The sequence below is a fragment of the Panthera onca genome, chromosome A1 (genome assembly GCF_046562875.1).
Source record: "Panthera onca isolate mPanOnc1 chromosome A1, mPanOnc1 haplotype 2, whole genome shotgun sequence".
In the NCBI taxonomy this organism is placed as follows: Eukaryota; Metazoa; Chordata; class Mammalia; order Carnivora; family Felidae; genus Panthera; species Panthera onca.
Window position 1 is genome coordinate 144,979,353 of NC_138339.1, and position 21,520 is coordinate 145,000,872.

The 21,520-nt window shown below is 41.7% G+C and overlaps 1 long non-coding RNA gene across 4 annotated transcripts in view; it reads left to right on the top strand.

The window, feature by feature from the left end:
* The window catches only part of LOC132681662 (uncharacterized), an 87,395-nt gene extending 67,423 nt beyond the window's left edge, over nt 1-19,972 (top strand). For 3 of the 4 annotated variants that reach the window (XR_009611186.3, XR_014137820.1, XR_009611183.3), the window contains one exon: nt 19,217-19,342. This is a non-coding gene — a long non-coding RNA (uncharacterized LOC132681662). Of the gene's footprint in view, nt 1-19,216; nt 19,343-19,703 lie in introns of those variants that run through there. The other variant, XR_009611185.3, reaches the window with a different exon arrangement.
* Nucleotides 19,973-21,520: the final 1,548 nt, after the last annotated feature.

The window sequence follows — 21,520 nt, forward strand, 5'->3', positions numbered from 1 at the left end:
CTCAAAAAGTTACAAATAGAACCTCTTTATGATCCAGCAATCACACTACCAGGTATTTACCCAAAGAATACAAAAACACTAATTCAAAAGGATACATGCACCTGGATGTTTATAGCAACATTATTTATAATAGCCAACATATGGAAGCAACCCAAGTGTCCATTGATTGATGAACATAAAAAATTCAGCCATAAAAAAAGAATGAAATCTTGCCATTTGCAATGACATGGATGGAACTAGAGTCAGTCAGGGAAAGACAAATACCATCTGATTTCACTCATATGTGGAATTTAAGAAACAAAACAAATGAGCAAAGGTAGAGGGGTGGGGGGGGGTGGAGAGAGAGAGAGAAACCAAGGAACAGACTCTTAACTCTAGAGAACAAACCAATGGTTGCAGGAGGGAAGGTGGGTGTGGGAGGGGTGAAATAGGTGATGGGGATTAAGGGTGTACCTGTCATGATGAGCACTGGGTGATGTATGGAAGTGTTGAATCACCATATCATACACCTGAAACTAATATAACACTACGTTAACTAATTGGAATTAAAAACTTTTAAAAAAGCATATGGAAAAAAAAAAAACCCCATGTGTTCAATGGAACCTACCTTATAGGGTTGTTAGAAGAATTAAATGAAATAAAGCAGGGGTCCCCAAATTTCAGTCATTTGCAACTTGCTTGCACATTTTTGCCTATGCCTTATTCCCTTAACGTTTTCTTTAGCTCAGTTTTTAAGACAGATCAATTTCAAAAGATAAATGGACACTTATCACCTCCCTGGTAATAGAAGTGGTAGAATTTAAATGGAACAATAAATGTAATGGAGAGCAACCAGCATTATTAATTCCGCCTGGATGTTTTTGCCCGCAAAAGTCTCTGTCCTGAGGTCTGTTCTGTTGGTCCGAAAGAACGATTTCGGTCAGGTGTTAAAGGTATAACCGCCCTGACCTGACACTTTCTTTTTTATTTAATCCAAAGAACTGAAAAAAAATGATGGAAAGGAACTTTTTCACTCTTGCACTCGATGTAACTTAATACTCTGCATTTGTGCCTCGTAATATTGTCTCAGATATCGCCAATGGCCGGTGCATCACCTTTTAGGAAACCGAGATACCATTTCTGAAGATTTTGTGTTTCTCAGTGAAAGGACAGATGTACATCGAAGAGACAACTGTACAGGGTCCTGTGTAGGAACACTATCTGCTTAGAAAGTGTAGTTTAACATAGAAGGGAAGGAGGGAAACACTTCTCTGGAACCCTGCTGGCTATTTCTGAACTTCCACACAGGACAAGAGGTCAATTCCTAATTTAGCAGTGGGTTCTCAAACTCGGAAATCACTCCTGGCCTCCAGGAAGACCAAGAACGCTCACACAATCTACAGAGCTCTCGACTGCTGGCTGTGTTCCGAGGATAACGGAAGGAAACAAGGAAGGAGAAGCACTTTTCAAAACTCAAAACCCATCCTAGTCTCCACCTCCGAATGACCAGGGGCCGAATGAGCCCCCCTCACCCCCCCCGCCCCCCCGCCGCCCATACCTCAGATTGTGACTGTACATGGAGACAAGGTCCTTAGATAATTAAGGTAAAATGAGGTCTCATATGAGTTGTGTCTTAGAAGAAAAGATAAGGACATGGACACACACACAGGCAGAAGAGGGTCACGGCACACCTGAGAGAGGCCTCAGGAGAAACCAACCTTGCTCACACCTGATCTCGAACTTTGAGCTTCCAGAACTGGGAGATGATGAATTTATGTTGTATAAGCATCCCCCCTCCCGCCCCCCAGTCTGGGGCACAGTGAGCAACAGTCACATAAAGTTGTTATAGAGTGCATGCCTCCCATCTGAGTAAGGGGACAGGGGCTAAATAGTTCATCGCCCATGGACAGTGACACCCAATGCCGTGCACAGGCTGGTGTGTTTGAGAGAGCCAGGATTGTCTGACTTTAATCGTCTGTCTTCTCATTTACCATCCCCTCAAATCTGGCCACCCAAATTCTTCCCGTGACAAAACAAACAAACAAACAAGCAAACAAAGACAAATGGTTGGGAGAGGGGAGTCCAGAAAAGTCTTGGTTATTTTGTCAGCTTAGAGGACAGATTTTAGTGAAGTTTTATGTAATCTTGGTAAGAGATCGATACATTCGATGATCTTAAATGACAAAAGAGAAATCTCTTTCTTAGCCTGCTCAAGTCCCAGATAAGCTTATTTCCCCTCCTTTGACCTTCTCCTCACTTGTACTTCCTTTTTTTAAAATTTTTTTTAATGTTTATTAATTTTTGAAAGAAAAGGAGAGAGAGAGAAAGAGAGAGAGAGTGAACAGGGGAGGAGCAGAGAGATAGGGAGGCAGAATCAGAAGTAAGCTCCAGGCTCCGAAGTGTCAGCACAGAGCCTGACGCGGGGCTCGAACTCACAACCTCGAGATCATGACCTGAGCCGAAGTCGGACGCTCAACAACCTCGAGATCATGACCTGAGCCGAAGTCGGACGCTCAACCGACTGAGCCACCCAGGCGCCCCTCTTCACTTGTACTTCTTAAGCACAAAAATAGCATTTCCTCTTTGTGGTAGCTCCGTCCTGTGCGTAAGTCCTAAAGTGATGCCCACTTACATTCTTTCCTCTTTCCCGCTTTTCCTCTGCCTCCTTACTGTCATCACTGTGTCACCAGAAGGCTCTAACTTTGGGGCGCCTGGGTGGCTCAGTTGGTTAAGCATCTGACTTCAGCTTAGGTCATGATTTCACGGTTTGTGAGTTAGAACCCTGAGTCCACCTCTGTGCTAACAGAGTGGGATCTGCTTGGGATTCTGTGTCTCTTTCTCTATCTCTCAAAAATAAATAAACTTTTTTTTTCTTTTTAAGGCTCTAACTTCAAGCATTGACCACCATCTTCCCCCTCGCTCCCAGGCCTTTCTGAGCATCTCTGACGTGCACGACACTCTGCTAAAATGCCAGTTAATATTTAAGTCCATTAAGCTCATTATATATTCTTTCTGCTCATGGCGTACCCAAAGAATTCAGCACAGCCAACATCTCAAAGGCTTTCCTTCCTAGAGCGCAGGGTAAATTCTCCCGGTGACTGTGTACCTTTGCGGCTAGCTGCCGGAATTCAGACTGTCCCCAGTTAGTTTGTGAAGTGTTGGCCATTGTACATTCTGTTTCTTGAGAAAAGTTCTTCTATTCCCATGTATCCAAAGTCCAAATGGAACTTGTGTTTGGATATCGTCTATAATCATAAACCTAGGCCAGACAGGCCAGTCTTTGAGGACCACATCCAACACGTTCATCCAGGAGTAATGGCAGCATGCTAGAAATGACTAACATATCTCCTCCTCAGCCACGAGGCAGGGGCAGGGGGAAAAAGAACAAGATAAAAAAGCTGCCGTCAGACCTCTGGGTAAACGGTGGGTCCCTCAAGTCCCAGGAGCCTCTAATAATTTCGTGTGATGTGCCCGTGACAGGGAAGATGAGGACTGCATGTCAGAAACCCCAGGTGTGAAAAGCGGCTCCACATCCTGGGTGAAAAGGCAACTGATTACTCCCTGCTTTTTTTGCCTTTTTTTTGTTTCATGTGGACACCGTTTTTCTTCTTGGGAATAAATCCCTCCCTCTGAGAGGTTTTCCTGGCCTGATTGCAAGGCCTATCTCTTAGTTACACAATGTGTTCTGGTTCATACATTTTTGTGAAATCTCAGCCTGTGAATAGATCCTTTATCCTGCCTGAAAGTTTCTTTGCAGCTGGAGTTTCAAAAATGTGCTGAGTTCTGAACCCTATATTTCTCCTCACAGACCTTGGGTGGCCCTGTGGGAAAAGTCTTGTGTTTTCTTTTACCTCTTAAAGAGCTCCTCGTTCTGGGGCACCTGGGTGTCTCAGTGGGTTGAATGTCCGACTTCAGCCCAGGTCATGATCTTGGTTCATGAGTTCGAGCCCTACATCGGGCTCTCTGCTGTCAGTGTGGAGCCTTCCTGGGATTCTCTCTCTCTCTCTCTCTCTCTCTCTCTCTCTCTCTCCCCCTTCCCCGCTTGAACTCTCTTTCTCTCTCAAAATAAATAAATAAACTTTTAGAAAAAGTACTTTAAAAAGAACCACATAGCACCCTTGTTAACATTTTTTGCAGCACCTCCAAAATTCCAGAAGAGCAGAGTGGACTACAACCCCCCAGGCACCTGGGCGCCAGTACCCTCTGAGAGCAGACTGGGGTTCTGTCCACCACAGAGTGTGTCCTCACACCAGGTCTTTGTCCTCCTCCCTTATCTCCTGGCTCACTTTTCTAAGCAATGTATTTCCAGACTTTCTGTCGCAGAAAACAGATGAGTTAACTAGGAGTGAAGAGTGGCAAGGAACCGTCTTTTGCACATCACATTAAGGGCAAGCGTGTTTTGCAGCCTCACGCCTGCCCATCATGTTTAGTCCGTTTACAACAGGCGTGATACCAGAAGTTATTCGCTCAGCCATTCATGGACAGACATGAATCAAGGAAGGGGCACTGTTTTAGACTCAAGATGCCTCTATGGGTACGTTGGACAGGGCCCCTGATCCCACCCGCTCACCTGCTGGGTGAGTGCAGGGCCCTTAACAGTTCTGCCTAACCTCATGGAACCTCCTTCCAGAGGGTCCCATAGCAAACAGGCTGTCAGGTGGTGCCCGACAATCCCATCTTCTGTTACTCAGGTCCTTGTGTTGTGACCTCTAACGATAGAACGTGACAAAGATCATGGGATGTCCCTTCACGGGTTATAGCAGGATATACAAGATTTCATCTCGCTTGCATACTCACTCTAGAAATTCTGAACTGACTTGGAAGAGGTATGGGACTTTAGTGGGAGGCCCACGTGGCAAGGGGCTGAGGGCAGGTGCCAGCCAACAGCCAGCAAGCAGCCGGGCCCTCGGGCCTACAGCTGCAAGGAACTGAATTCTGCGACCACCTGAGTGAGTAGGGAGGTGGAGTCTTCCCCTGTCGGGCCTCCAGATGAGAACGCAGGCTGCCCGACGCTCTGACTCTAGTCTTGTGAGATCCAGATAAGCCATTCCTAGACTCCTGACTCCCCAAAACCATGAGGTAATACATGGGTGTGTTTTAAGCCGCTAATTTGTGGTAATTTGTTAAGTAGCAGAGCGGACTAATACAGAGGCCCTGTGGACAAGTGGAGTAAGCTGGCCTAGCACTGCCCCACCGACCTTGAGAGCTGGCTAGGGTGGCTTCCCTTTGGGTCCTTGGATTGCTGGTTGTAAGCTCTCCACAACACTTCCCTGAGCTAATGCGTTTACAACCTCCATGGCCCCTGGACCTCCTTAAAATCAGAAAAATGATGGAGCAGAGTTGTCTGCAGCAAGACCATGGATAAAGGGAAATCTCTGGAAAACTGTTTGAGCACTATGTGACTGCAGGGATTGAAGACATGTACTCTCCCATCCCCTCACTCTCAAGTACTTTCTAGACTCCATATTCCCACTGTTGGAGGGTTTGTCTCAAGGATGTGATAACTTTCCCTTCTTTCATTCACGAGTTCAACACACAGATTTTTAAAAATATTTAAAAATTTTTTTATTTATTATTTTGAAGGAGAGAGAGACAGAGTGCGAGTGGGGGAGGGACAGAGAGAGACAGAGGGAGACACAGAATCCAGCAGAGAGCCTGACTCGGGGCTTGAACCCACAAAGCACGAGATAATGACCTGAGCTGAAGTCCCACACTTAACCAACTGAGCTACCCAGCTGCCCCATGAGTTCAACACACAGATTTAATTTACTCATCTGTAAAATGAGTGTGATAATAGTGCCAGTCTCATATAGTTGTCATGAGAGGAAATGAATTAGTTTCTATAAATCGCGTAAATAATTGCTTAGCACCCCTGTAAACATTATATAACTGTACGTTATTATGATGATGCTATTATCATTGATGTAGTTTTCAGCATTGTTTATTAGTATAGCCAGGCAGTAACCTAGACACGAGGAATACAGATATAAATAAGACATGACCTTGCCCTTTAGCTGGCTCCTTATCTATCAAGTTAGTAAGCTAAGTTCTGAACAGAAAGGCAAACAGGACAGGAAGTGTTATGAAGCAGGGGCTTGAAATTAGCAATACTAATTCCAGAAGCACATAATGCATCCTGGAAAAACACATTCTAGAACAGGTGGAGTTTGGAGTTGGGAGTTATAAAAAATGAATCCAACAGCATCCTATGTCCTCTTGGTCTCTTAGAGGTCAGTCAGTGCTGAAAGAGAAGAGATGGATGAAGAAAAGCCCATCTATATTATTTTTCACAGGGTCAGTGCTGCTAATGCAAAAAAAGTAATTTTTTTAAACTGCAAACACTCACCACAGCTATGGGATTATTGCTCCTGGCAAATTATATACATGGTAAACACATGGTACAATAAGTAGTTATTTATGGCTTCAATAAAAGTCTTAAGTATCAGGAAAGTTAGATATCCCTGCTCGTCTTTTAGGAAAACTAGTGGGGAATCTAAGGGTCAACAGTCTTTGGTGGCAGGCAGGAGCAGAGTGCTGAGACTAGTCTGTTCCCTCTTCTCCGGGAACATAGTTCCTTTTCCTGAATAAAACATGATGAAGCAAAGGCAGAGTGAGCTTCCCTGTCCCATATGGGACAGTCGTAAAAAATGAACCTCAGGGACAAGACTTGGCCTCCAAACAAACAAGATATTCAGAAATAAATCCATGTTTCCTTGGGGGTTTCTTGATCGAGGTAGCATCCAGGATAAGAATAAAAATGAGACTGTATCCTTATGAGATCAGTGGCTGGTGAGCGTGTCTCAATCTGTGGTTGAACTTTGTATTCCTTCCTTTTACCTCCGTTCCTAGCATGGTGTCTGCTAACAGCAAAATAGTCTATGTTTACGAATAAGGAGTCACTGAATTAATGGAACTAGACACGAATGCTCTCTTTCAAAAATAAATAAAACATTTAAAAAAAAAGAGGAGGGTGCCTGGGTGGCTCAGTCGGTTAAGCGTCCAGCTTCAGCTCAAGTCATGATCTTGTGGTTCACAGGTTCGAGCCTCACATCGGGCTCTGTGCTGACAGCTCAGAGCCTGGAGCCTGCTTTGTGGATTCTGTCTCTCTCTCTCTGCCTCTCCCCCACTTGTTCTCTCTCTCTCTCTCTCTCTCTCTCTCTCAAAAATAAATAAAACATTTAAAAAAATTTTTAAAAAGGAACTAGACAGGAATGGTTAAATATTCAAAATAGGGGCAAAACAACTCATTACCCAATAGGTTCTCATTCCCATTTGTGGGCTCCCACCTTGAGGGAGCATTTTGACCAATTTGGATACAATTCTGGTAAGGATAGAATTGCAATCTCAAAGTGAGGGACTTTGTACCAGTATTGGGTCTATAGCAATCATCAGTTTCTTGAGACCTTTCCCTAACAACTCTGTACAACTAGCACTTTGTCTTTCTGGCATAGAAAGGATGGAGAAGAATTGTCTGGTCCTTTTCTCCTAAACTCTGACTCTGCCAGGATTTATAAATGTTTGCATACTGAGTAAAACCAGATATTTTGATTTCCTCTCCTGGTCTATCACAAGATGCCTGGATTTTTACCACTGGGGTTTTTATAGCTTGAGAAATTGTTATGAAAGTCCCAACTTGACTGGGCTAAGGCATGCCCAGATGGTGAAACATTATATCTGGGTGTGTCTGTGAGGGTGTTTCGGGAAGAGAGTCACATTTGCGTTGGAAGACTGCGTAAAGAGAGCCTTCAACGGTGTGGGCAGGCCTCATCCAATCCACTGAGGGACTGGATAGAACAAAATGGTGGGCGAGGGGCAAACTTGCTCGTTTTGCTTGAGCTGGGACATTCATTCATCTTCTGCTGCCCTCACATATCGGCACTCCTGGTTCTTCCAGAGCGCAGGCCTTCAGACTCTGTCTGGGGTTTGTGTCATCAGCCCCCCTGAATCTCAGGCCTTTGATTTGGACTGAATGACACCACTGGTATTCCTGGTTCTCCGGTTTGCAGATTGCATATCGTGCATCTTGTACACCGTAATTGCACGAGCTCATTCCTATAATGAATTCTCTCTCTTTACCTCTATCTATCTGTCTCCTATAGGTTCTGTTTTTCTGGAGAACCCTGACTTTTACAGACTTCTTCGTATATCAGCTAGTGAAAAAATAGCTTTGCTAAATGAATATTTGAATTTGAATGAGCTTCGCTGTTTATTTCTTGCAGTGGATGACATGTGAAAATGGGATGTCACAAGGAGGTAGTGTCTGTCACGATTAAAAAGAAGGGCTTGTGCTAGAATCTAAGCTCTACTACTATCTTGAATAAGGTAAACTTTCTAAGCCTCCTCTTCTTGTAAAATGAGAATACAATCACTTAATCGAGATCATATAATTCAATGAGATGGTTTCTGTGAAAATACTCGGCATAAAAGTAAAGCAGTCAGTAATCATTAACTATTCCTGCTGTGTTTTGATTGGGACTCAGGAAAAGGAGAGAGGAGGAAGGATTAAGAACTCAGGCGCTGTCTGACACTGTATGGAAGGGGGAGGGGAGAGGGTGCAGGAGTGAGTGGTTAAAAATGGTGTTGATGGAGAGCTACATATTTCTCTAAACTCCTCATCTCACAAAAGGCCAATTCTAGGTGTTTACACTTTGTGCTAATGCATGCTGCAAGAACATCATACTTGTTCCCCATCAAATTCCTGGGATTCAAATGCCCCCCCCCCTTTTTTTAAAGTAAGTTCCACAACCAACATGGGGCTTGAACTCATGACGCTGAGATCAAGAGTTGGACGCTCTATCGACTGGGCCAGCCAGGCACCCCCAGATGCATTTAATATATGTCTTCCAATAAAGTGTGGTAGACAGAATAATGGTCCACCAAAACTGCACATGTCCTAATTTCTAGAATTCGTAAGTATGTTACCTGACATGGGAGAAGGAATTTTGCAGATGTGATGAAGAGTATAAGCCTTGATATGGGGAAATTATCCTGGTTTATCTGAGTAATACCCATCTACCCATATAAGTTCTTAAAAGCGGAAGAAGAAGGCAGAAGAGTCAGTCAGAAGGATGTGGTGGAATAAGGAGGAGAGATTCAGTACCTGAGAGGCACTCGACCCCCTATTGCTGGCTTGAAGCTGGAGGAAGGAAGCCATGAGCCAAGGAATCCAGGCTGCGTCTAGAACCTCAGTGAGGCCTCAACTGACAGCCAGCCAGCCAGCCAGGAAACGGGGGCATGGTCCCACAACCAGAAAGAACTGAATTCTGCCAACAACCCGCAGGATCCAGGGAACGAATTGTCCCCTGGAGCCTCCAGAAAGAAATGTGGTCCTATTGACACCTTGATTTCAGCCCAGTGAGGCCCATGCTGGGCTTCTGACATGGAGAAATGTAAGATAATGCATTTTGTTGTTTGAGCCACTAAATTAGTGGTAATTTGTTTTGGGGGCAATATAACACTAACACACAAAGGTAAAGACAAAAAGTCCATTTAATTCCATTTATTCATTCATTCACTCACTTATTCATTTTTCAAGCAATCACTGAGCAGCTTTAGCCAACGAGGCCCTGAGCCAGTTGCTGGTCATAAAAGCATGAGTGATAGCCAGTCCCGACTCTCAACATATTATAGGAAGCCAGTCGAATGAGCAGAAAAAGGTTTCAGACTTTGCAAACAACTTGTTCTGCCTTAATTCTCTGAACTGCTCAACCTTTCCTCTTGCCCACAGTTTCAAAACAGTTAGTCACAGTGGGGGTGTGTCGTGTTTTGCAAACTCATTGGCATGAATGTAGTATGGGCCAGCTCAAGAAAAACGAATGGATTTTCCCCCCTTGGCCTGTGTCCAGTGAGAACATGGCTTTGGTGTCCAGTGAGAACATGGCCTTGCAGAGCTGCGGCCACTTAATAAACACCCACATCACACTGCTGCTTCCAGGTGATGCAGCGGCATCTTCTTGCCCAGGCCAGGGCTTCCCAAAGCTTCGTGTGTCTAAAAATCACCTGGAAGCCTTATTAAAATACAGACGTCTGGGCCCCCAGCCCAGAGAGTCCAATTCAGTAGATCTAGGTTTGGGTCTGAGAATCTGAATTTCTAAGTTTCCCAGATGGTGCTTTCTGTCTACAGGGCACACTCTGAGAGTCTTTGGTGGGGCCTGGGGCTCTTGCCATCATACACAGCGTCCTCCTGGAGAAGGTAAAAACAAAGTGTTGCAATCTCTCATTGTGCAACTCAGCATAAGAACAGACCATGTGTCCTACTCGAGGGGCAGGCAAAGCGATTGCACAATGTGCTCTGGGGACACTGAGGGCATCACATGATATGCCGCTTCTCCCCACCTGCCTCCTCCAATATCCTCTCCCCAAATTCTGTTGTCCTTGATTTCCCTCGCTGCCATCCTTCCATGAACTCTTTCAAGCCAAAGAGATGTACTGACATACAGGTGCTAATGACTTACTACTGGGTCCTCTAACATTGTCCCTCTACAGATCTTTCATGCGAGCTGTGACGTGGCCATAAACCTCAACACGGTGATTCCAGGCAATGATCTTGCTTGAACTCCCAAACTGAGTACTTGTACCTGTCACATCACTTTGGCCGTGTGGATCCTGGTTCCCCTTTTTAAGATTCAGAAAGATAAGATGGGGTTTGAGTCCATTGTTTGGAAAAATCCAACTGGAATTGCAAAGCATCCTCTCCATGGTTTGAAAGAACAGAAGCATCATAAATCAAAAATTTGTCCAATAGTGCTTGCTGGATTAAAAGGAAAAATACCAGCCTTGTTGTTGAAATTGGTTTTCCCTTAGGTCCCCTTTCTAAACCAGAGATCTTTCCAGAGCTTTACGAAGATGGTGTATCTCCAGACGACTGTGGTAAAATTCTTTCCTTTGTTCCAGGTCTCTGCAAAATGAAAAAGATTTGTTTGATGTGCATCTCTTTTCTTTTAGTGAGACTAAAAGACCGTTATTGCTTTTATTTGTTAAATTATTGTTTAGTTTCATTTTGCTCTAAGGCAGGGCTTCTTAGCTTATTTTGTGCTATGAACCTCTCTGGACATCTGGTGATGCCTACACACCCCTTTTAAGAATACTGTTGTAACAAACAAATGAAAAGGAGGAATAGACCCATGCATTCAGAGAATAAACTGATGGTTTCCAGAGGGAAGGAGAGACGGGGGGACGGGGGGTCAGGGAATGGGCAAAATAAGTGAAGGGGAGGATGAGATACAGGCTTCCAGTTATGGAATGAATAAGTCATGGGAATTAAAGGCGCAGCACAGGGAATATGGTCAATGGTATTGTAATCACGTTGAATGGTGACAGGTGGTGGCTACACTTGTGGTGAGCACAGCATAACGTCCAGTTGCAATGTTGTACACCTGAAACTCATGTCACGTTGTGTGTCAGCTATAGTCAAACAAACAAACAAGAATAATGTTTTAAATGCATTAAAAACACCACCCAGAAAGCTACAAATAAAAACAATCACTAATAAATAGATACTCAAATATTAAGTCAAATTTGTAATATGATAATACATGCTTCTTTATTAATTTATTAATTACAGTCTAGCAGGCCCATGACCTACTCTAATTTTGAAGTAGCGATGGACAGTAATAGTATTTTGAGATACTGCAACAAGTGTAATGGGTATGAATAGATCTGTGATTCCCACTGGAGATACAGACTCTCTTGTCTAGTACTGTGGTTTGCTGTCTACACTCTTAACTGAAGGAGATTCTAATTTCAGATAGGTGTTAGTGAAAATAAAGGGACAGTTATTCCCATCCAGGTTTATGGACTCCGTGAATTCTGTCTGTATATATCCTTGGGAGTCATTGGATCACAGAATGAGAAAATCTCCCTAAAGCATCCCGACTTCCTTCCCTTCCCTTCCCTTCCCTTCCCTTCCCTTCCCTTCCCTTCCCTTCCTTTCCCTTCCCTTCCTTCCCTTCCCTACCCTCTCTCTCTCTCTCTCCCTTTCTTTCTTTCTTTCTTTCTTTCTTTCTTTCTTTCTTTCTTTCTCTCTCTTTCTCTCTTTCTTATTTTTTTTAGTAATCTCTATACCCAGTGTGGACCTCGAACTCACGACCCTGAGATCAAGGTCACATGCTCTTCCAGCAGAGCCAGCCAGATGTAAAACACCCCAACTTTAATGTCTCTTCTCCCTCTGAGCTTCTTTTCATCAACTCTAAATTGTAATGATTTCAAGAAAAGGATTTCTGTAACAAATGAAGGCCGTTGTCTTTTTGTGGGCAACATTTCAAAGCTTCCAATAGAATTCCAGGAAGTATAATGATCAAAGTCACTGACCCTCATGGAGTTTTAATTATTTCAGCAGCAAACTGATCCGATGTCTTTGAAAATTTTCTAAAAAACATTGAAATACATATACAAAATAAGAAAAAAAAAAAAAGAAATTTATTCTCCTCAGCCTCCACTTCTACTCTCTTGCCCAGAAGGGAATCTCTGTTGACAATGAATTTATGGGATACATACTTCATAATTCTCTGATCTTCATACGCCAAAGGGAACATGGATGTATTATTGTACTTAGCAGTAACTGGCAAAAAGCAAAGTACTCAATTTATTTCAGCAGGTTTAATATCTGATGGTTCAGGCTCCCAAAGAGAGATTAGCTATATTTTCTCTCATATGCCAAAAATCCCAGGGAGGTTTTCTTAAAGCTACCTTGAGTCAGATGCCAACTCTTGGTCCAGTCACCCGGCTGGGACAGATGTAGTGTTGGATTAAGTTAATTCATGAGTATTTCTGCTGCAGTCGTGTAAATAGGTGGGTTGGGCAATTTTGTCCTTCTAGAATTACCGAGCAGATGCCTCCACCAACCAATCTTTAGAAGACTCGTTAGTGCTTTGTCCTTGGCCTCAACAGAATGGAAGCCTTTATGGAAACTGAGAGAACTTTCTTTTTGTTATGAACAAGGAATCATTTTTTTAAAAAATAATCTTTTTCTGAATATAAAGTAATGCACAAGAAACTGAGAATTGAGGAAGTTTTTTTTTTTTTAAGTGCAGTAAGAAGTAAAAAAAAAAAAAAAAGTATCTCCCATTTCTTTAAGATAAGTTCTGCCAACTATGTGGGCTAAATTTTCTTCTTGCTTTTGTCCTTTGTTTGGATTTGAATGTTTAAGTCCGTGGTTATTACTCTTGACTTCATATTAGAATCTCCTAGGGAGGGGCGCCTGGGTGGCTTAGTCATTAAGCCTCTGACTCTTGGCTGCAGCTTCTCAGGTCATGATCACACAGTCTTCAGATTGCGCCCCACCTCGAGCTCTGCATTGATTGACAGAGCAAAGCCTGCTTGGGATTCTCCGTGTCCCTCTCTCTCTGCCCGTCCCCTTTCCACGCTCTTCCTCTCTCTCTCTTTCTCTCTCAAAAATGAATACATAAACATAAAAAAGAATCACCTGGAGAACGTTTAACACTACTCATGCCTGGGTCCCATCCCAGAGATTCTGACATGATTGATTTGGGGTGTGCCCTGTTCATTGGGGTGTTGTTGTTGTTGTTTTTAAACCCCTCAGGTGATTCTTGGCCTTGTTTTTTTTTAAAGTAGGCTCCACACTTCATATGGGGCTTGAACTCATGACCCCAAGATCATCAGTCACACGCTCGACCAACTGAACCAGCCAGGCGCCCCCTCCTCAGGTGACTCTTACAGCCAAGATTGAGAACCACTCACTTATGTTGTTCTACTATTCTTGTTAGTTGTACAAGTAATGCATAAATACGTTCTTGTGAGTTTTTTTTTTCAAATGTGGTTCTCAGTGTTTAAAACAATTTTCAAAATACACGGAACAGGGGTTCTCAAAACTCTGGCATGCAACACAATTACCCAGGAGCATATTCAATGTGCAGACTTCCATGCTTGATCTGATTCATTAAGTATGAGGTGGGATTCGGAAGGTGTGGTTTTTTACGAGCTCCCCCTTTTCCCTTAAAGAAGACACTTTTTTAAGTGTTTATTTATTTATTTATTTATTTTTTTTAATTTTTTTTTCAACGTTTTTTATTTATTTTTGGGACAGAGAGAGACAGAGCATGAACGGGGGAGGGGCAGAGAGAGAGGGAGACACAGAATCGGAAACAGGCTCCAGGCTCCGAGCCATCAGCCCAGAGCCTGACGCGGGGCTCGAACTCACAGACCGCGAGATCGTGACCTGGCTGAAGTCGGACGCTTAACCGACTGCGCCACCCAGGCGCCCCAAGTGTTTATTTATTTTTGAAAGAGAGAGAGACAGACTGTGAGCAGGGGAGGGGCAGAGAGAGAGACACACACACAGAATCCAAAGCAGGCTGGCAGCACAGAGCCTGACACTGGGATCAAACTCACAAACAGTGAGATCATGACCTGAGCCAAAGCTGGAGGCTAACTGACAGAGCCACCCAGGCCCCCCTCTCCCCTTACCCTTTTGAACAAAAGTCTTTAATTTGAAGTAAGTTTGTATTTACATAAGAGTTGCAGAGAATTCCCCTCTATCCTTCGTCTGGCTTCAAACATGTTACATAACCATGATGCACTCAATCACGACTAAGAAATAAACCTTACTGCAATACTATTAATTAAACTACAGACTGTACTAAAGTCTTTTCTGTTTCAGGATTCAATCTAGAATACCATGTTACCTTCAGTTACCACTGCTCCTATCTCTCCCTCAATCTGGAACAGTAGTTTGGTCTTTCCTTACCCTTCATGTGACCTTGACTCTTTTGAAGAGTATTAATTAGTTATCTCCCAACTGTTTTTGATGTAGAATTGAAAAAGAAATTCTCTTTTACCCTTAACCTTAATTTTAGCACCTTCCTTTGAGATAACCACTGATAACTCTTCTGTATTCTTCCAGATTTTTTCCTACTTAAAAAAAATACACATACCAACATATCCATTATATACTAACATAAATATTGTTGGCAACTTGCTTTTATTCATGCTTTTATTCATGTATTTGATTTAGTGATTTTTTTTCTTATGATAGGATGTAGAATGTTTAATGTAGCATTTGTATACCTTGGAAAGGATAAAGTATGTTCTAAATAGAGAAACTTCTGTGGTTGATGTTCAAGACATCAAAACCTAGGGAATGGTAAAGCAGAGAAGCCATTTCTCTGATTTTGTTTCAAAATGTTCATACAGATTGGGGCACCTGGGTGGCTCAGTCGGTTAAGCGTCTGACTCTTGGTTTCGGCTCAGGTCATGATCTCACAATTTGTGAGTTCCAGACCCACATTGGGCTCTGCACCAACAGATTCTCTCTCTCTCTCCCTCTCTCTGCCTGTCCCCCACGTGGTGCTGTTTCTATCTCTCTCAAAACGAATAAATAAACTTAAAAAAAATGCTTATACAGATATGGAAATGACTCGATGGGAAGCACATTAGCAAATGAACATGCTAATTGTATTCTAAACTTTTCTTCACTGCTTGAACATTTGTATTTTTTTTAGGTCTATTTATTTTTGAGAGAGAGAAGGAGCAAGGGGAAGAGAGAGGGAGACAGAGGATTGGAAAGCCGGCTCTGCGCTGACAGCAGAGAGCCCCACGTGGGGCTCAAACTCACAAACCGTGAGAAAAGGAGCTGAGCCAAAGTCGGAGTCTCAACCAACAGAGCCCACCCAGGTGCCCCATTGAACATAAGTGTGTTAAATGCAAATAACAACAGAAAGAAAGCAACAGGCTAGAAATGAAGTCTTGTTCTACTGGGTACTGAGAGGAGCTCTGAGAGGTAGAAATCCTTTGAAACTGGGTAAGTCATTCAAACTCCCATTGCTCCCTTTCTTTTGTGTATTTCGTGGAATTAACTAACTGCACAGCACTGTTGTGAGAAAAGGTTTCTAGATATTTTTTTATATGAAGGCTTTGAATACACATGAATATGAATTTGAAAAAACTTCTTCCACTGAGAACAGAGGAAATAGCGTTTTAACGGGGGTTGGTGGTTGCAGCAAAAATGAATGTGGTCTCCTAAAGAAGACAAACTTGTATTGTGGTCATGTACAGTTATGATTTTAAATTTTTTAATGTGTAATTTTTGAGAAAGAGAGAGAGAGACAGAGTGTGAACGGGGGAGGGGCCAAGAGAGAGGGAAACACAGAATCCGAAGCAGGCTCCAGGCTCTGAGCTGTCAGCAGAGAGCCCAATGTGGAGCTCGAACTCACGGACGGTGAGACCATGACCTGAGCTGAAGTCAGCTGCGTAACCAACTGAGCCACCCAGGCGCTCCATATGGTTATGCTTTTAAAACAAATGCATTTTTTCTATACTGTCTTGCTGACTTTGGAATCCTTGTTTCTCTGGAGCATTCAATATTGGAAGAGGGGTCTGATATGGAAAATAAGGTTCACTCCTTGGCAGGTGATACATCAAACAGCCTCATCTCTCACTGGATAAGATGTCTGGTCGGCAATTAAGCTGAACATTTGGGGCAAAGAGAGCTTCACTGTGCTAACTCAAGGCGTTTTGAGATCTCATATTCTGACCTTGAAACCAAGGTATATATATGTATATGTATATATACATATAATTTATTTAAAGAACAAAAAGCTGTATTTATTTATTTTTTTTTTGAAAAAGGCCTTGGTGTAGGCTTATCACTTTGGGTCCTTATTGTACAACATGGTGGTCCTATGGGATCAAGTTAATAGATTTGATTTTTAAATGGCTTTAGTCAGCTTTCCGTAGAGAAAACCTCTTTTCTCCAGGCATGGACAGTAGTTCTAATTTTAGCTAACTTCTATACAAATCCATTCTTGGATCAGTCAGGGTTTTCCAGAGAAATAAAACCAATAGAATGGATGATTGGATGGATGATTGGATGGATGGATGGATGGATGGAAAGAAGATAGATATGGATACAAAGAAATTCATTTTGAGAAATTGGCTCACATGATTAGGGGGACTGGCAAGTCTAGAATTTGTAGGGCAGCCAGACCTGCTTGTAACTCAGACAGGAGCTGATACTGCAGTCTTGAGGCAGAATTTCTTCTTCCTGGGAAACCTCAGATTTTGCTCTTAAGGTCTTCAACTGATTAAATGAGGCCTATCATACTATCAAGCATAATTTCCTTTACTCAAAGTCAAGTGATTGTAGATAGTAATCACATGTTCAAAATATCTTCACAGCAGCACGTAGATTACTATTTGAATAAATGGGTACTATAGCTTAGCCAATTTTACACATAAAATTAACAATCATAGTTTCCTTGTTTAAACGAGCAGAACAGGGGCACCTGGGTGGCTCAGTCAGTTAAGCGTCCAACTTCTGCTCAGGTCATGATCTCACGGTTCATGGGTTCAAGCCCCATATCAGACTCTGTGCTGACAGCTCAGAGCCTGGAGCCTGCTTCAAATTCTGTGTATCCCTCTCTCTCTGCCACCTCCCCGCTTGTGCTCTGTGTGTGTCTTTCTCTCAAAAAATAAAATTAAAAATTTTTTGAAAGGAAAAGAAAAATATCATGTGCAAAGAGGCACTTAATAAATTTCACTGATTGAGTTCCTATTCATATTAGCTCAAAGAGTGATAGTGGAAAACATCTCACCAATCATTAGTGATAGGATTTGTAGGAAATGGTTCCTAAGGCTATTAATGTGTTATTAAGAAGAAAAAAACTAAATTTGAATGTGCTTATTATAAATAAAATATCAATCATAATGAAATTGGTTGTTTTAGCCCTAGGTGATTAAATCTTCTATGAGGTTGAGTGCTTCTGGTTGATGGTTATGGAAGTTGTAGGTCAATCTTTGTGAAGTCTGACAGGTGTATCTTTGTAATAATGAAACCAGCTTTTTTGTGCAAGTCTGGATCCATGACTCTTTTCCTGTGGACTCAAATAGCCAAGAGTTCTTTCCTGAAGATCTCTTGAAGTTTTGCCTAGAATCTCTGATCCATGGTTTGTAGCAGGAGATTTTAGGCAACGAGAACGGAAAAGCAGGAACTATTTATTGATGACACAACTGAATGGCTCCGGGCAATAGCTAGTATTATCAACTATTAATTAATATTATAGAATATATTAATATTCTCCGGAGTCATTAGAATGAAAAAAGTGGAATGTCTTTTAATATATATGACTACAGGTCTCCTGAAAATACAAATATATTTACATTCAGGGTCCCTGGGTGGCTCAGTCTGTTAAGCATCCAGCTCCCGGTTTCAGTTCAGGTCATGATCTCACAGTTGGTGGGATCGAGCCCCACATCCAGCTCTGCACTAACAGCAAGGAGCCTGCTTGAAATTCTCTCTCTCTGCCCCTCTCCCACTTGCACACACGCTCTCTCACTCTCTCTCAAAATAAATCAGTAAACATTTTTTTAAAAGAATATATTTACATCCATAATATTTTACTTGCATATAATTAATCTATAGAGGTAATGTGTTTTTTATTTGAGAGCATTTCTTTGTCCCATAATGTGAAATTGGCAACAGGATGGCTCTCACTGTCATGTAGAGCTAATTACCAATATATCTGTGCACGCTCCACATATTCACATATAACACATATTCTTAATCATTTATAGTAATATGCATTTTATAAATTCCTGGAACAAATATTTGGCATGTCCTAGAAGCCTCCTGAGAAACCCCCAAAATAGACAAAATAGCATCTTTATTCAGGACCAGACCAAGACCTGTTTTTTTTTAATAAAGCACTTTGTTCCTTAAATAAATGACATATATCTATTCCAAAGTCAGAAGACGGGACCTCAGAATGCTGTGAGTTAGCACAGTGTAGTTCTCTTTGCCCCGAAAGACAAAATAACACCCTTAGACAAAATAATGCCTTAACATTTCATTATGCAATAATTGGAGCCTAGATTTGAGAAATTCAATATCCAGAATAATTATCAAGAAACATTTTAGGGAACGCCTATGTCTCAGTCGGTCAAGCATCTGACTCTTCATTTCCACTTAGGTCATGATCGCACAGTTTGTGAGTTCGAGCCCCATATCAGGCTCTGCACTGATCGCACAGTTTGTGAGTTCGAGCCCCATATCAGGCTCTGCACTGTCAGCGCGGATTCTCTCTCTGCCCCTCTCTCACGCACATGCTCTCTCTCACAATAAACTTAAAAAAAAAAAAGAAAAGAAACATTGTATAGCATTAGTATATACATTATAGGTATTTAAGACAAAAAAATTACTGGAATTTTAGCCACACAAATAATCAGAAGGAATGAGTAAATCAAACAATAAGTAACAAGTGATACATTTTAACCTTTTTTTCAGAAATAAGAGATTTTAGTCAAAAAGTGAACCAAGAAGTCAGCACGAAACGACGAAGATTTATGAGCCTCTCCGGAAGTGCTCTATGAGATAAGAAGGTCTGTTCTCCATAAAAGCCACCAAATAAGACATAGCATTTTTTTGCTTTTTTTTTTTTTTTTTAGAGAACAGACTGAATATTCAAGGACCATTTCCCCGTCACTTAATTCTATTTTCGTCTTAATTATTCACAAGATTCCCGGTTTTCCCATTTCTAATATAACTCTCCAAGTGGGTTTAAACATACACAAATCCATATAAATGAGATGAGGATTTTAAAGCTTAAATTTTGGCATTCAGACATGTTAACTGTGTCACTGATTTATATAAGACTGTGAATGTACGATATCACATTTGTCATCATAATTCACACCTTTACCAAGACAAAATACCTGTTACTTGTTTATACTGCTTTTGTAATTTCTGTCTTTCTAACTTTTACTCTCTTTAGAAGTATCCAGATAACCAAAGACTTCAGACAACTGAAGTTTATCCATAAGTTAATTTAATATTCGTCCAAGCCCTAAGGATCTTGGAAAGAATACTCAAGTTGAAACAGTGTGGAGTAATAGAATTGCTATTGATATTAAAATTTGAACAGATGGTCTTTAAAAGTTTGCAGAAAATGAAATCATTCAAAATGAATTGCAGTATTGTCTGGTGTTTACAAGACATGATCCGTTTAAAAGATAGTACTTATTACAATTTAATTTAGTCAGACACATACGTTTATATTTTTGTGATCATAAATATTTTGTGGAAGAATCAACTTATCTGATCCATTAAACCATCAAGACATTTTTGAAAGTTTAATTAGTCTTCTTCAAGAGTAACCAAGTCCTAAGTCATACAGAAAAGAGAATGTACATTGTAACCTTATTTTACATTTTATTGCAATGAAATCAGCAAGGGGACATATAGTTTTTATTAACAGCTTTATTTAGACACAATTCATACAGCATATAGTTCACCAATTTAAAACTTATCATTCATCCACGGATATGTGCAACCATCACCACAGTCCATTTTGGAACTTTTTCATTATTCCCAAAAGAAACCCCAAACCCTTTAGTTACCTCATTCCCCGCAAGACCTAAGCAACCACTAATCTATTTTATGTCTCTATGGATTTTCCCATTCTAGACTCTTCATATAATTGGAATTATCAAATATGTGGCCTTTTGTGCTTGGCTTATTTCACGTAGCATAAATTTTTGAAGACCTTTATTGTTTCAGCACAGTTTTAGGTTCATGGCAAAATTGAAAGGGAGCTACAGAGATTTCCCATAACCCCCTTTCACCCACCTGCCTAGCCTTCCCTGTTATCAACATCTGCCACCAGGATGGTACATTTGTTACCACTGATGAACCTACACTGACATGCCATTTTTCATTCAAAGCTCATAGTTTACAACTGGTAAACTTGATGTTGTACAGTCTATGGGTCTAGACAAATGTATGAAGACACGGATCCATCATAGTATCATACATAGTATATTCAGCACCCTAAAAATCCTCTGTGCTGGACCTATTCATCCTTCTCCCCACCCCGGCCACTGGCAATCATTTACCTTTTTACTGTCTTCATAGTTTTGCTTTTTCAAGAATGCCATACAAGAGCGCCAAGGTGGCCCAGTTGGTTGATCATCTGACTCTTGATTTCAGCTCAGGTCATGATCCCAAGATGGCGGGATCGGGCTCCGTGTCAGGCTCTGTACTGAGCATGGAGCCTGCTTAAGATTCTCTCTCTCTGCCCCTCTTCCCCACTCACTCTGCCTCTCTCTCTAAAAAAAATAACAATAATAAAAAGAATATCAGATACCTGGAATCCTATAGCACATAGGCTTTTCAGATTGGTTTCTTTCACTTTTAGTAATATGCATTTAAGTTTCTTCTATGTCTTCTCATGACTTGAGAGCTCATTTCTTTTACACGCTGAATAATATTCCATTGTCTGGGTGTAACACAGTTTATCTGTCATTCACCACTGAAGAACATCTTGGTTGCTTACAAGTCCTAGCAGTTCTTAGTAAAGCTGCTATAGGGGCGCCTGGGTGGCTCAGTCGGTGAAGCGTCCGACTTCAGCTCAGGTCATGATCTCACGGTTTGTGAGTTCGAGCCCCACATTGAGCTCTGTGCTGACAGCTCGGAGCCTGGAGCCTGCTTCGGATTCTGTGTCTCCCTCTCTCTCTGCCCCTCCCCCATTCATGCTCTGTCTCTCTCTCTCAAAAATAAATAAACATTTTTTTTTTAAATAAATAAAACATG